The sequence below is a fragment of the Canis aureus genome, chromosome 13 (assembly GCF_053574225.1).
Source record: "Canis aureus isolate CA01 chromosome 13, VMU_Caureus_v.1.0, whole genome shotgun sequence".
In the NCBI taxonomy this organism is placed as follows: Eukaryota; Metazoa; Chordata; class Mammalia; order Carnivora; family Canidae; genus Canis; species Canis aureus.
In genome coordinates, this window is record NC_135623.1 from 43,374,828 (window position 1) to 43,392,326 (window position 17,499).

The window sequence follows — 17,499 nt, forward strand, 5'->3', positions numbered from 1 at the left end:
TGTATTTGACTGTCTTTTAAATGTTTTAAAATGCATTCTTACACGATACTTGAGTTTATAAGTGGGTGAAATAAAAATAAAAAGGACATCTTGCATATGTGCAAGATGCATTAATATTCCCCTTTTACATGTTCCTTTGAACTGAGCCCTATTTCCTTTCTGTATCCAATGACAGTACTTTCCATGAAGTGTCTAAGCCCCGTTGTTAAACTTATGCAAGTAGTTCATCATACATAAACCTATTCTCCACTGACTCAGTCTCACCGAAGTTAAAAACAGAAATAGAAGTCACGCTGTGAGGCTAGTAGGTAGAGGATGGACCCAGTTGATTTCTAGGGACATTGGGTCCCACGCTTGGGCTGTGGGAAGCAGAGCCAGTCCTCTAGGTGCAGCATCACTTGGTGAGACCTGACAGAGCTCAAAATAGCCTGTGTGCCTCAAATCTGTGTGCCGTGAGTATGAGTCACAGTCAAGAGAGAGCAGTGCAGCAGCCAGGGCAGCCATTGGGATGCACCATCACCGAGGCGCCTCCTTTCATTCCTGGTGTGACTGTTTGAGTTCCTGTGCATGGTGCATGCAGACCTGGGATTTCTTCTGGAATGTCACCACATTGTCTTAGTCTCTCCATTGAAACGATTCTTGTGAAAAGGCAACTCTTCTTTTAGGAAACTAAAATATTTCAACATATCTTTCTCTCATAGTAGACACGTTTGTTGTTTTCTGTGGAATGTAATTGCTTTGCTCCTTAGCTAGCTTTTACTCATACATTTCATACACCTTCAAAAGAAAATGGTCATTCACAAGATGGAGTGGAGGAGGCAAAATGTATCTGTTTTCTCTCCTCTCATGATCACTTTCTAGTCAACAAGTACCACCAAATATGGCCTCACTTTCCACACAATTCTAGGGTTCCGTAGGTGGAAATTTTTCCAAGCTTGGAATAGATTATCACAATCTATTAAATATAAGCCGACAGGGATCTTTTCTTCCCTGACACTGTTTTTTACTTGCGTTGTTAATAAAATTAAAAAGTGCTTACAGTTGTGAAGTTCTTTATATTTATTTGGTGCACTTGACAGGATGAGCACTGGGTGTTATGCCATATGTTGGCAAATTGAACTCCAATTAAAAAAATATACAAAAATAAATAAATAAATTTACTTGGTGGTAAAAGAAAAAAGCAATTAAAGATGAAAACTCTTTTATTTTTTTAATTCTTGGAGAAAAAAAAACAAACTCCAAGTGGGGGCTTAGTTAGTTCTGTAGGGTAAATTCTTTTAAAATGTACCACCTATAAAATATTCCTTGTGCCCTCATTTTCTTAGAGTAGGCAGGTGGGCATATTTGTTTTAATTATAGAGCTGTGATTCTCAGCCTTGGCTGCACATTAGAATCATTGGGGGCACTTTAACAGGTATTGGTCACACCCTCACGGAGTCTCATTTAATTGGCTTGGGGTGTGACTTCAGTGCTGGATTTAAAAAACTCCCTAGTAATTCTCTTGTGCTGCCAAAGTTGAGAACCACTGTTCTAGAGCAAGGATTTCTTAGCACATCAGTTGGATTCTCAGTTTATAGCTATTGGAATGGACTCTTGCTAACTTATGTACAAAAGGAATTTGTTAAAAGATAAAGGGAAGCTCACCGACTCAAAAGGAAAAGCTATGTTATCAGGTCTCAGGACAGAAACCAAGACAACTATGGCAATGGAAGCAGCATGAACTAACGGATGACCTCTTTAGGCACTGCTTGGATGTATCAGCCCCAACCATTTTCTGTCCTTAAAGGTCTGCTTAAGATTCAAATTCCAGGGAGAGAAAGAGGATCAGCTGAACTCTTAGCCCTACCCTTAGCCAGGATAGGATGGGGTGGGGTACTTCCCCAGAGGAAAATTGATTTGCTCTTCTTGGAAGATGGCACTGTGTTTTCTTGGCAGACAACACCAACAGATGTCCCCACACTCTGAAACCATTTTTGCTCTGGATAGGGAAGATGTAAGGAACATTTCTCTCAGAATGCAGTTGGCTTAGGATCAGACTCCCTCGGTGTCTGATAATTTGTTCATGGTAGTTATTCATTCATTCAGAAAATGTTTATTGAATATCTATATTATGAAAGTCTTTCTGTGAATGTCAAGCTGGGGAAGCAGTTGATGCTTTTAGGGGACTTAAAATCCAATAAGGGTAAGAGACATGCAAGCATAAGCATGATATCCCAGGCCTATCTCCAAGCATTAGTCCACAGAGTAAGACCAGCATCAGTCAGACAACCAGTATTTGAGTGCCTACAATTTGTTAGACCCTCATAGTTCCTGGCCAGTGAAAATTAGATGGAGGACCATCAGATGTCCCTAGACAAACTTGATTCCTGCACTGGTTACCCATGGCTGGAGTTTCTCATCTTCTGAACTGAATCTTTTTCTTTTGTTTCTCAGTCTCTTGAAGTACCTTACTGATGGCACCGTCCTTCTAGCATGCCTGGACTCAGAACTGCCTTCATTCCTTGCTTTAGCTGAATTTTCTGTACATAACCTCATATCTGATTAACTTAGAAAGCTTACTAACATTACTAATTTTTTTCTGATTTGCTATTCTGACCTAGGCCCATCCTCTTGCTTTGCTTTGTCAAATAAGGTACAAAAAGATAAGCTGTCTCCTTGACCATGGGCATAGTCATTTTTTTTGAAGATTTTATTTATTTATTTGAGAGAGAGAGAGAGAGAACATGAGTAGGGAGAGGAGCAGAGAGAAAGGGAGAAGTAGATCCCCCTCTGAGCAGGGAGCCGACATGGGGCTCATCCACTCAGGTGGCTGAGTGGCTCAGTGGTTTAAGCGTCTGCTTTCGGCTTAGGTCATGATCCCAGGGTCCTAGGATTGAGCCCCCATCAGGCTTTCTGCACAGCAGGGATCCTGCTCACTCTCCTTCTCCCTCTCCCTCTGCCTGCTGTTCTGCCTACTTGTGCTCTCTCTCTTTCTCTGTCAAATAAATAAATAAATAAAATCCTTAAAAAAGTATAAAAGAACTTCTCCAAGTCCCTCCAAGTAGCATGGTCAGGAACTAAACTCAGGCATTTGGCTCCATTTTTGTAGTCCCAAGATAGTTGTTGGTTATTTTTATTGATATAGTGCCTACATATGGTTTCTTCATAAATATTTGTAGAAAAAAATGAATGAGTGAATAGTAGATTCTACAGCTGGCTTCTTTCAACCCTGCTCCCTACCACCATACTTTGGAACACAAAAATTTAAATTTATTTTTAATTTTAGCTAAGACATAATCATGATGACAATTTATACTTAAAAGACTACTCTATGCTCTACAAAGCTTGTTGCACTTTTTTTTTGCTTTATTTCTTTTAGCTTTATTGAGATATAATTTCCATAAAACACTGTGAATTCATGATACATAACATGTTGACTTGATACACTTATGTAGTGCAAAATGATGACTACCACAGTTTTAGTTAATACCTCCATCCTTCACATAATTACCATTTTTTTTTGTTTGAGAACATTTGAGATTTACTCTCTGAGCAATTTTTATATATACTACAGTATTACTAGCTATATCACCGTATTGTGTATTTAAATCCCTAAAACTTGTTAATCTTATAAGTGTGTATCTATACCTTGGTCCTTCTCCCCATTTCTTCCACTCCCCAGCCTCTAGTAACCATCACTCTACATTCTGCTTCTCAGAGTTCAGCTTTTTTCCAAGGATTTGGTTAATGTGGTTTCTTATGATTTTACAAGTTTGGATCACTGAGATTTGCTTAACTTCAGAAGAATAATGATCTATTTGGCCATCGTAGATAGTGCTTCAGAAAAACACATCAATAACCAACAGAAGAGATGGGGCTGCTTCATTTGTATTGTCTTTCTGATTCTCTTTCCTTTGCTTGCTTTTTCTCCAGGATGGAGGTGACTCTCCTTAAAGTTAATTCCTCAGTTGTCCTTGCACTGTCAGATGCCTTTCTTTTCTGAAGGATTTATTTAATCCACTGTGGTTCTTTTAAAAAAAAAAGATTTTATTTATTTATTCATAGACACACAGAGAGAGAGGCAGAGACACAGGCAGAGGAAGAGAAGCAGGCTCCATGCAGGGAGCCCAATGCGGGACTCCATCCTAGGTCTCCAGGATCACACCCCAGGCTGCAGGCGGCGCCAAACGGCTGCGCTACCAGGGCTGCCCTCCACTGTGGTTCTTTAGTGACTGTCTTGATAACACCAAATGTTGTCTGGCAAGTGAATGACCTTACCTGACTATCCAGATATATTGCCAGAGGAGACTATGAACTTTGTTTTGGCCTTAATTTTAGGAAACTGAATCCCAAGGCACGTATAACAAACATGAGGACCTGTCCCATTTCCTGTTCCTGTACTTTGCTAGAGATGAATAGAAATTATTGCTCTTTTTTTATTTGTGTTTATTTACCTATTTTTGGAAGAGCTACTTGTTTTTAAGTGACAGAAAAAGAATGCCAATAAACCAATTCCTGGGTGAATCACAGATTGAAGTAACCCTGCTGGGATGTTTCAAAGATGCTGCTGTGTCTTTCAAACCAGCAGATCCTGAAAGCAACTATTTATCATATCTTTTTGCCCTCAGTTTCATTTGTACTTGGACAAAACAAAGGTCTGTGATAAACACTGGGTTCTAGCCTGGGACAGCAAGAACCAAGCAGACTCCTGAGTAGGGTTTCAAAAAGATCCTCAGTCTTAGAGTCAAAGTTCACCTGACTCCTCTGCTGGATCCAGTGTTCAGGAAGAGACCCAGCTGAGGCAGGCAGGACAGTGACCAAGGATGGTGTTAGGTGAACCAAATCCATACCCATCACTGCATAAAATGAAAGAAAGAGAAAGTCTCTAGGTATGTGGCTTCTCAAAGAATCTGAGGCTAGGAGAGAAACATCTGGTTCTGGCCAGGGTGAGTTGGAAGAAATGACCTCTGATCTAGGTCTTAAAGAAGTAGGAGTCAGCTCAGCAGAGAAGTTGGGGAGAGCATTCTAGGGAGGATTGCATGTATAGAGATTTAAAAAGAGAGGAAGAAACTGAGTGGTTGATGTAACCATGTATGGGGTGAGTGAGAGAAGTAAGCAAGGACCACATTACAAATGCCTTGCTTCCCTCTTCTAAAACCTTCACGATAAATGAGAAGGGAAGTAAGAAAGAGACAGTGTTGGATTTTCATTTTTGAATCATCATTCTGATGGAAGGATGAATTGGAGGTAGCTGGGAACTAGAGGAAGGAAGACCAGCTTCAAAGAGTGGTAGCAGAATGAAGAGGATGGGGTTGGATCTATGAGATATTTTAGGAGGTAAAAATTGATAGAACTTGGTGAGTTACCTTGGGTGCAAGGGGGTAAGGATTTCCCCCAGGAGGGGAAGTTGGGTAAGTGGTGGCATTGGTTTCTAAGAAAAAGGATGCAGGAAAGGAATACACATGTAGAGGAAAATACACATTCTTGGAGGAAAAGAATACACATGTGTCTATCCCTGGAAGCTGACAAGATGTATATACTGGGTTAGTTTTTCAGCCCTAGCTTTCCTCATATATGTGTATCAGGTGTTTCAGTTCTCAGCTTTGGCTGATGCAGTCCAGCAGTCCCTGTTAAGATTGTCACTACTAATTTTCTTGTGAATCATTCCAAGACCATAGGAGCTTGAAAGCAGAGACATTTCCCATCTTAAAATGATGTGAGATTCATTCTTCTTCAGGCTTAGGCCTTACAAACCTGGGGAATCAAAACAATGTTTCTGTGGCCTGGCCTCTTGGAGAGTTGGGCTGGTGGTACAGCAACCAAGCTACACTCAGCAGCAGTCAAACCACTGGATATAAAGGGAAGGTTCCCTCCCATTTGCCCCATTCAGGGTCTTTGTCCTTTCAACCTCATTACACAGAACCCCCTCACAGCTTGGGAGAGGCTCACACATTTCTGCTTCTCTCTCGTTTGTCCTCACAGATGTCCTGCAATAATGGATCAGCATATCCTGTGCTCTTGGCCACCCTTGGGTCCCTTATAGATCCAAAGTTTTATCACTTCCAAAATTCATCCTTCAGTTTTCAGAGTCTTTCACCAGGTTATTGAGATGCTGGAGACAGTAACCAAAATTGTATGGTTCTTGCCTTTACCCACATAGTCCTTTCCAGCCTAGCGTATTTCTGAGGGACCTAGAGGGTGTTTCACATGTGCTTATAGGAGTCCTCTTAGTCTTCTCTTGGACTGGTACCCACAACCAGCCACCACTGCTCCTCTTGCTGGTGTCTTACATTTTTGCTGAGAATACTGACATCTGTACAGAAGGTACCCTTAATTCCTGATTCAGTGCTGTGCTGGTTAACTGTAGGTCAACTTTGCCAGGTTGTGATGCCCAGTTGTGTGGTAAAAAACTATTCTATGTTGCTGTGGAAGTATTGTATAAATTAACATTTACAAATAGTTGATTTCAATTAAGGCAGATCATCCTCCATAATGTGGGAAGGCTTCCCTCAATCAGTTGAAGGCCTAAAGAGCAAAAACAAGTTTCTCAGAGATGAAGAAATTCTGCCTTAAGACTGTAACAGTGAAATCCTGAGTTTCCTAAATTTCTACCTGCTGTCCTACCCTATGAATTTCAAACTTGCAGGTCCAACCACCATCACATGAGCCAGTTCATGAAAATATGTATCCATCTATCTGTCCCGTCCACTGGTTCTGTTTCTCTGGGGGAACACCAACTGATACGGGTGTCTATACCAAGGGTACTCTGAGGATTCTCAGTTTTTGAGGTTCCAAAGAATTATGGATGTATCTGCTGGAACATCTCTTTTCCTCACCTATGGGCAGATTGTCACTAGGGCCCAAAGTGACTCTATCTGTGCCTTCCTGTCTCTCACATTCCCTGAAACCTACATGAATACTCCCTATCAAGTATCTACCTGTAGTTCATCACTCCATACCACTCAGTTACATGTTCTAGAAAAATAGAGGGTGAATATTCTGGCCTGTAGCTGTATGCAGGGCTGAGACCACATCTGCCACGTTTGCCCATGTGTCCCCAGCCCCTAGTGTAGTATTTAAACTTTAAGGATTAGATTTTAATTGGGATTGCCTGGGTGGGTCAGTCGGTTAAGTGTGGGACTCTTGGTTTTGGCTCAGGTCACGATTTCAGGGTTGAGGGTTTGAGCCCAGGATTGGGCTTCCCGCTGATCCGGAAGTCTGCTTCTTCCTTCTTCCTCTCCCTTTGCTCCTGTATATGCTCTCTGTGGCTCTCTCTCTTTCTCTCAAAAATAAATAAATAATAAAAATTTTAAAAAAGTTATTATTTGGGGAGTTGTAATGAAATAGTTGATGCAGTGTAATAGGTACTAAATAAATGTGTGTGGATTGGTACATTGAGACTGACACTTCCTGCTCTCCCCTCTACTGGTCATTTTCTCTAGATCCAACAACCCAAATGCAAATCAACTTGTTCTAGTCCTGCCTACAACCAGTATGCTCAGATCAAATCCAAGTGCCAGTTTAGGCTTTAACTGCAGGAGTAGAACTATGCAGTCCTTTTCTTTTCTGGCTAGAATTCATCTTCCACCTGCTGCTTTCTCACATATTTTGGTCACAGAGAATCCAGCTCATCTGTCTCATTTTGCATTTTAATTATTTTTCCCACTGATCTGTCTCCCCCAAAAGTATGGAGCCCTGACTTAGATATCTTTGCCTTCTCAGTACCTCAAATCAAATGTAGAGCTTCTTAGATACTAAGATAATTTTTCATAAAAGAATGGGTGGAAGGAGGGAGGGAAGTAAGGCAGAAAGGATGGGAAAAGGAAAGAATGAAAGAGGGAAAGAAATATGGAGTTAACTAAAGACACACATCCCAAGTTTTAAGACAACCTCCTCTCTCTAGCATTTGGTTCTGTCAGATTCTTTAAGGTAACAAAGTTTCTTTCAGCTGATAAATTAAATACTTGGAGAGTCCTGCTAGTTTGAAGACTGGTGGAATACATAGACTAGTACTCATGTGACTACAAATAGCAGAAACTAACATCAGACCTGAGAATTCTACTCATTGAACCACAGAACCCTAAAATTATTTCCTACACTCAACAGTCTGGATCAGACACCTAATCTGTTGTAATGGAAAGTAATCATATTGCATGATATATTTTGACTAATGAATGTGTGGGAAGGCACCCCTGTGACTGCAATGCACATGGCTTTTAATATGGCTAAGTGGAACTGAAGCCTAGTATGTAGAAATCTCGTGTTAGAGTTGTACTTGCAGCCAGATCCTAGAGAGACTAAAACAGAAAAATCTACCACAATTAGAATGTCAAATCACACTTCCCATTTTCACATTGCATTTCTAAAAATAAGATAATGAAAATATGTATTTGTGTGGGAGAGGGCTTATTGTACAAAGCTGCAAATAAGACGCAAGAAAATATCTGTGCTCAGAAACCCCATTCAGGAAGCGGCTTTCACTGCAGGGAGCTCTGTGCTATGAAGAAAGCTGCATAATGTGCTCTGAGCACAAAAAGGTAGCAGCCAAGAAAGGTGACTGCTTTTCTAAGCCTCTAAGAAGGCTTGGTGACACTATTGTTCTACCAGTTAGGGCTAGTTTTTCCCTCTTCCTGTTATCTGATTTCAAACATTCTTTAAGGGGTTGGGAAGAGACTTAATATGGTCTGTTAAACATCGATGTAGCATTGAAACCTTTAAAACAGTTCGTTATTGAAAACTTTGGTGGAATGTTATGGAAGGCATCTAAGGAGTCCAAAAGATTTCTCCCATACTGTCTTCTTTACAGATTTCTATTGTGCAGATTAAACTAAATATAGGAAAAAGATTTAGGATCATTACTGGTGACAAGGGAAAGAATTGCCTGATCTGTGGCACTCTATTCCTTAAAACATTAATCCTCAGCAATGAGGGTTCCTTGAGGTAATCTCTCTTTTGAAATGAGAGAAAGTATTAAGTGGGGGGAGAGGTTTGAGGGCACCTATTCTCTTAAGATTTAGTTTTTATTTAGGGAGCTGAAATGAGAAATGATATAGAATCATTTTCAGACCCAGGAACAGACATTTGGATTCTCCTTTTCTTCCTTTTCTAAGGTTAATGGATACTTTAGGATATAAAATTTCTCTGACTTAAGTGAAAATGGGAGTAAGGGAAGTATACATTTGGAGCAAGGTGGACATAATGTTATTATTTTAACAGTTAAGTACTTACTAAGAAGTAGTCATTGTGCTACGAACTGGCCATAAGTTGTTACACTCCCTGCTGTTCTGGAGATTACCGACAGGTTTTTGAAAATGTAGGCTTTTCATTACTCCCTACATTTCAGTGTGGCTATTTTAGATATTTTCCTCCTACCTGAAAAAAATCCTTTCAGTGATTTTATTTTTTTTTTGGTTCAGGTTGGCTAGAAATGTATTCTTTCCATCTTTGGAATTTGTCTTAAAACATCTTAATTTTCCTTTTATGTTTGAGTATTGAAGTCTTCATTATTTTCTCCCAACTCTTCAAAGAAGTCATTCCATTGTCTTCTGGGTTTCATCATCTCTCATGAGAAGTTAGCAGATTTTCTAACTGTTGCTCTCTTAAAGGTAATGTGTCTCTTCTCCCCCTCTGTCTACTTATAGGATTTTTTATTTTTTAATTTTCCTTGGTTTTCAGGAGTTTTATATGACATAGCTCAATATATTTTTCTTTGACTTTATTTAGGATTCTAAGAATGCTTGAAACTGTGGGTATGGTCTTCATGAGTTTGAGAAATTTCTGATGGTTATTGGACTATTTTCCTGTTGCTCCTTTCTACCTAGGATATCTATTACATATCTGTCAGATTTATTGATGTTGTACATGTGTTTATGCTCTTTTTTAAATTTTTATTCTTTTCCTCTCTGTTCTCTGTTTAGATATTTTTATAAACCTGTCTTCCAATTCAATAATTTTGTCTTCTTCCATATTAAATCCATTCAATAAATTCTTAATTTCAGTAACTGTATTTTTCAGTTCTAGAATTTGCGTTTGACTCTTTCTTACACATTTCAATTCTTTGTTGAAATTCTCCATCTTTCCTCTATTCAAAATTTTTTCTTATTTATTTTCTTGAAGCTATAACTCATAGTTATACTAAAGGTTCTTTTCCTGTTCTATATCTGGATCCATATGGACATATTTCCATATCATTTTTCTTTGGGTTTTTAGGCATATTGTTTTGTATCTTAGCATGCCTAGTAATTTTGTAGTTAAGTGCCAGTCATTTTATATTAAAAAAATTGTGATGGCTCCAGATGTTATCTTCCTCCAACCAGAGTTTACTTTTTATTGTCCCAGGGCAACTTGGAACTGATTTTTTTTTTTAGTGTTTATTAATTTGTGAGAGAGAGGGAGAGAGAGAGAAAGCAGCAGCAACAACAGCAGCAGGGGGAGGAACAGAAGGAGATGGAGAAGTAGACTCTCCACTAAGCAGGGAGCCTGATGACGTGGAGCTCAATCCCAGGACCCTGGGACCATGACCTGAGACAAAGGCAGACGCTTAACCAACTGAGCCACGAGGAGCCCCAGAGCTGATTGTTAATCCAACTAAAGACTATGTTTCAGTTTCAGTCTGAGTCTATTCCTGGTGCATCCCCACCCCAAAGCCTGAGAGTTTGAGGAGTTCACTGGGCCCCCCTCACCCAGACAGGGCCTCAACTCTAATCTTTTCTCCTTAATAACTGAGATTCCCAAAAACTCTGCTCTGCTTTTCAGTCTATCTGCTTAGCTTCTAAGCCTTCTGGCCTCACTTTAGAAATTGGCCTATGTGTTAAGGGAAAAGCTGGCTATGTATCAGGCTTTGTTCTCTATTCCTCCCTTATTACTAGTAACTTGGGATTTCAAATTTTGTCTCTCTTGTTTCACAAGACAGTGAAAATCTCTACTCGTTTATATGTCCCAAGTGGTGGCTTTCTGCCTGGACAAAACCCAGATTTGCATTCTTTTGCTCTGAATCCAGAATCATCAAAACAGTTGCACAATGTCAGTTTTTTTTTTTTCTTTTTTTCTAGTTCTCTCCTTTCCAGAATCTTGTCCCTTTTAGTTCTGGTTGTTTCAGCAACTTGCAAATCCTTTAAACAGTCTTTTGTTTGTTTGTTTAGTTCTAAATTTTAAGTTATTCTGAGTAATATTGACCTGCTGAGAATATTCTGAGAATACTGGATTTCTTTTTCAGGAAAGAAGTGTTTGTGTCAGCATCTGAGATGCATCAGATACTATTTGAGGTGTGAGGAGTATAAAGACAAGTGGAACTGATAAATTCTTGGGGTAGATTCTATTTTGTAAAGGAATAGGGCCCTGTTATGGGTTGAACTGTATACACCTCAAAAAAATATGTTGAAATCCTAACTCCCATTACCTCAGAATGTGACCTCATTTGGAAATAGGGTCATTGCAGGCATAACTAGTTATTATGAGCTTATATTGGAGTAAAGTAGGCTCCTAACCCAATATAACTGCTGTTCTTATAAGAAGACAGACATGTGAAGACACAGAGACACAGGAGAATGCCATGTGAAGATGGAGGCACAAATTGGAATTGATGCACATATAAGTCAAGGAATGCCAGTGAATGACAGCCAACATTGGAAGCCAGGAAAAGTTAAGGAAAGATTCTTCCCTACAGATTTCAGAGGGAAGTGACTTGCTGACACTTGAATTTTTTACTTCTAGCCTCTAGCAGCTCCAGGAAACAAATCTAGGTCTCTTATCTTCAGAAGTCAGAGAAACTACTCTGAATAAGAGAGAAGAATTAGGAACTTCTGTGAGAGAAGGGAAGGGGAGACAGGGAGGTGGAGAGACAGCAAGTTAGAAATAGTGGCTTTACACAATGCTTTGTCTTGTCAATAATATTTCTGATGTTCTAAATCCTTGATACAGCCTTAAAATGGTAACTGATGGAATTAGATTTCTTGAAGCACCCAGAAAAGAGTTTGAGAGCAATGTCTAGGTAATTGTGGGACAAAACCAAGTTTACATAAATGAGTGTCAGAGGGGAGAAGAACCTTGGAACTTTCTAGGACCCAGGCATTCACAGAAATCTTGGGGAGAATTTTGATATTCTGCTGTCTCTAGAATTTGTCTTTAGTGAAAGTCAGAAGGATTAACTTTAAGAAATTTTACCTTGAACCCAAGAGTTGTGACATATGGGTTATTCATGTGTTCATTTACTGAAAATTGTAGCATTTACTTATTAGCTATATTCTTGAGTCATGTTTTTGGAAGATTGCTTTTTTTCTCCCTAGTTATTTCTTTCAGGCACAGTGACAACTAGATTACTCAAGATACACTGGTTATACAGCAATAATAAATTTACCCTGAAATCTCAGAGATTTTAATAAAAGTTTATTTTTCATGTGATATCTATTGTGGATAGCAATGGGGTATACTCTTCTCTTTATGTTCACTCATGTACTCAAGATGATGGAGGCTGCAAGGTCATCAGCATTCACTATGGCAGAGGAGAAGAGAGCATAGAATATTATGTGCCAGCTCCTAAAATTTTTTGGTGCCCTGGAAGTGACACAATTACTTTTGCTCATAGCCCATTAGCCAGAACTAGTCACGTGATTCACCTCACTACAAGGCAAATTGGGAAATTGGGAATACATAGCATATTTTCATAAGCAACTATTGTCTCTGGCACTCCACCTGAGCCTGTTACTATCTCCATTAAACTGATGGGTACATTTTAAGCATAGAAAAGAAGTAATTTGCTCAAGGTCACATAGCTAGTGAGCTGTCAGAGTCAGGAATGAAACCCAGGAAATCTGCATTTATAAGCACTGTGCTATATATCATACGTAGAGGGAAGAGTAGTCAATTTGGTATGGATTTTTTCTTCTTAGTACCCTTTCCCCGGTCCCCCATATAGTGGGGATTTCTTAATCCTTCTGCTTCCCACAGTAAGACATCAAGAACTGTTGAGTGAAACATGTCTTTCAATTTTTTTTTGGAAAATGAACAGAATAGATTACTCTTTGTGAAATCTTTCTTAACTAGCTTAGACTGTTCAGACTGCTGCATCAGAATACCACAGACTGGGTGGCTTAAACAACAAACATTTATTTCTTCCAGTCTTGGTGCCAGCAATTCCAGTATGTGGTAAGAGTTCGCTTCTTGATTCATAGAGAGTGGCCTTCTCACCATGTCCTCAGATAGCAGAAGGAGTGAGGGCATTCTTTATAAAGAAACTAGTCCTATTCATACAGACTTCACACTCACGATCTAATTATCTCCTAAAGGCCCCAACTTATAATACTATCACAATGAGCATTAGGTTTCAATATGATGAATTTTGGAGGACACAGTCTGAGTCACTAGCTAAAACTGATCTTTCCTTGCTCTGAACCGTCATTGCACTTGGATTACACTGCAACAAGGAGGAATTGTGGAGATTAATTTTTCCATAATCGCATAATCCGGTAACATCCATTAGCCTTGCTACCATACACACAACACACACATATACCTCTTTATTATGTGCAGTTGGCATGTCCTCAATCCTACGTATAGTGCTAGACATCATGGCTTCTAACTCCCTTCTCAACAGACTGTGGTTCCTGAACTACTTCTGTGTAGAAATGCTAGTGTCACTGTTCACACATGGAGATTTACCCTTACCTTTAGCAAGTAGTTTGAGTACATACCTTATGCTGCTTACTGTGGGCATAGCAGCAAGTAAAATGCACATACATGGTCCCTCTCTGCATAGAGTAAAGGCAGAAAAAATACGTACACAAAGAAGGGTATAATTACTTGCTATAACTTTCCCATGGTTGATTTCCCCAACCTATTTTGAGTTTCTTTGAAGGCATTAGGCACATCTTATACTGGTTGGGTCCTTCTACCATGCTTGGTTGAACTCTCAGTCACTCTTGGTTGATTATTAATTATCTGACCATCTGGATTTGAGAAGAAATTCTAGGGTTTAAGGACTCTTGGCAGAAGGAGCTCTCTGAGGTTGGCATTAATTTCTTACTTGGCTCCAACTTTTTCCTATTTTTCCACTTAAGAAGACAGTCAAGTTTTTGAGATTGCTTTATGATGTGGTCAGAGGTTAATTTATTCTATTAAAGAATCTATGTTCACCCATGAAATTCAAAGTATTAGACTGAAGTCAGAGGTACTGTTTTCTGTAATCAACTAAAGCTAAACTGGTGAGTAATACAGTCTCTAATGCAGGTAATAGTGCTGAGCTAGCACAGTGCGGGCTCCACCTCAGAGCACTAACTTGTCTAAATTAAGCTATTGGACTCTTTTAACCAAGTTAAGCTCTCCCCTACTTTCTGACCCCTGAACAGGGCAGATTTCATCTTATATTCCAAGACTATATCACTTGTGTTATCACACTCGGGACTTGGTTAAAGGAACTCTTATTGGACTAGAGCCTCTCATACTGCCTGGAATTCTCTTGTCTTGTTACTTAATAGGGTTAAGGGCTGCATTGATCTTAAAGTGACCACAGGGCTCCAAACCTAGCAACCTGCTGAGAATAAGACTGGAGCTTTGGCAGAAAGAGCTGTGCTTCTTAACTAAGAGAATGGGCTTATAGTACAACCCTCGAAAGGCGGAAGCTGGCAGGAAGAAAATAAGGTTACAACCTCCACCGTTTTCCTTTTTATGCCAACCAATTATTGATATAAGTTAAGAGTCTCTTCCTTGAGCAAGGCATTTTGCCCTTACTTTATTTTGCTGCTGAGACAAAGGAATGTTTCCTATATGTTCACACAGATCACTGCATTTTTGTCCTCCCTCGCTTTTTAATTAGGGATATGTCCTGATAAAAGGAAGCAATTGCCTCCCAGAATGTGGGAATCCCTGTTGCCAGCATGTTTTTTGCAGTGTGAATAGGGGACTATGTAGACTATGACCCAGTTAAAAGTTTTTATGCTCAATTCATAGTTAAGACTGTTCCCATTGTCAAGCACACAAATGGAAGTCTATGATTCTTTGCCAGTATTGCATTTTTCATGTAAGCAAGAGTCAGTGTATAAGTGTTTTGTTAAAATAAAAATCTAAAATACTCAGAGAGAGAGTTTATTTTCTGACTTACTATATGAGTTCCCTATGACTGTTGTAACAAATTACCGCAAATTAAGTGGCTTAAAACAACACAAATGTATTATCTTATAGCCTGGATATCAGAAGTCCAAGATGGGTCTCACTGGACTAAAAGGAAGGTGCTGGTGGAATGCATTTCTTTCTGGAAGCTGTAGGAAAATCAGTTTGCTTGCCTTTTCTAGCTTCTAGAGACCGTCTACATTCCTTGGTTCATAGTCTTTTCCTCCATCTGCAAAGTCAGCAACACTGGGCTCAGTCTTTCTTGCACTGTCATCTCCCTGGTGCTCCTTGGTTTTCCTTTTTAAGGAATCTTAAGATTACATTGCTCTACCTGGATAAACTAAGGCACTCTCCTTAATTAAGGTCAGCTGATTAGCAACTTTAACTCCATCTGCATCCTTAATTCCCCTTTGCTAAGTAACCTAATACTTTCATAGGTTCTGGAGATTAGGCTATGGACATTTTTGGGGGGCCAAGGGGCATTAGTCTACCTACTAGAGGAATTAGGAAGTGGTTTTTTTTTTTTTTTTTTTTTTTTGTCTTTTAAAAAAATCTGATTTTGGTAATACCAGGACCTGCATCTGATTATGGGTTTTTATCTGTCAGATAATTAGGAAAGAATATTTAAGTTCAGACATTCCCAGAGTCTTCACTGGTCCCACTTAAGTATGACTTCACAATATTCTCAATTTTGCAATTTAAGCAATTAGATACAGCATTGATTGTCAACCAACTATTGCATGAGATTAGAAGCTATTGCTGGTGAATTGCTTATTGGTTATATATGACTGTGACACAATTGTCTTTGTTTTATTGCAGGTCTTTGTAGTGATTTTAAGAAAAGATCAGATCCAAATGTGTTTCTAATGTGACTTAACATTCCTAGACCACCATCCCCAAATAGCTGATGCTTTGAATTTCTGGTCTTCCAGACACACAGAATGGAAGTGTCATCTTTGACAGTCCAAAATGTGTATTTTAGTTTCCAGGTCCCTGACACCCAGGGTATACCTATGTCTTGATTGTTGTAAATCTTCTAAATCATTCACCCTAAAGCCAGTCTTTCATCCCTTTATCCACACTCCAACCAGAAAACAAATTTCTGAAATATCTGTTTCACAAATCATGAATCCTTGTTCCAGTACTTACTAACTGTGTGACCTTGCAAGCTTAGTTAACTTCTCTGTGAGAATCTGATGAAATGGAGCTAGTACACAGCATCTACCTCTAAGGCTGTTGGTGAAGATGTGATGAAATTTAATACATGTAAGATGCTTTGAATAGTGTCAGGCATATATTAAGCACTCAACAAACATTTACAGACATCATTATGATTATCATTATTATAATATATCAGCCAGTATGAATGCCTCTGCTCTTGCCTATATGGTGCCTTGGGCCTAGTTATCTCCTGTGGAGACACTGAACTCTCCCTGGCCTTCTTCCTCTTCCTTCTATTTACCATCCACCCAGACCCTTTATCCCAGGAACTCTTACCTGCTCTTGGAAGGGGACAGGTGGGAAACCTGGCTTTATTTCAACAAACCTTCCTGCCTGTTTCCCCTCTAAGTTACTGAAACCTAAAATGCCAGACTTTGAACTTCATAAAAGCCTCCTATCTTCTTTTTTTGTTCTTACAACATCACCTCCATTTGAAACTTTACTGTTTGGCTTGAATGGGGAAAGTGCCAGAGTATAAAAAAAAAAATGCTAGCGATCCCCCTTAATCCAAACCCACACATGCACACACACTCCTGTTTAGTTATTAAAATATTACTTGGTATAAGAAGTGTTTAGAATAACAACAAGTATTTATTAAGCTCTTTTTATGTACTGGGCACTGTCTTTGGCTCACCATGTGCCACCTCATTACCAGCTCTGCTTTGGGATCCTCTGCCTGTGACCTCCACTTTACTCCCTGCCTGTGGGTTTGCATTCCCACCACTGAGACTTTGCTTCTACTAGTTGCTGTTTGGATGGCCTCCTTTTTCTTGTCTGTATACTCATATCCTCTCCATCTTTTATGGCCCATCTGTAACACTGACCATTTTAAATCCCATGGTTCCTCCTCCTCCAGCCTGGCACCATGAGAGATAAAAGTGAAGCCAGAGGAAAGGATCTTGCTATTGAAAAGTTAATTGAGGAGACAATACACAATAGAGAAAACTCCCCAATACTTTTAAATTCTGGAGTAAAAATCATAATTGCTGCACAGGTATCCAGAAGTGATAGTCATATGACCAATTATAGTACTAAATCAATACACACACAGAATTGACCAAATCCTTTCATCCTTGAAGCAGATTTCTCTTAGAAGTTTATGAACCTGTTCCAGCTACTATGTATAAATTAGTTCAGGAGCTTCCCACTTTTAGTAGAATCAATGTATATAAAACAGGATTTATTTATTTTTTTAAA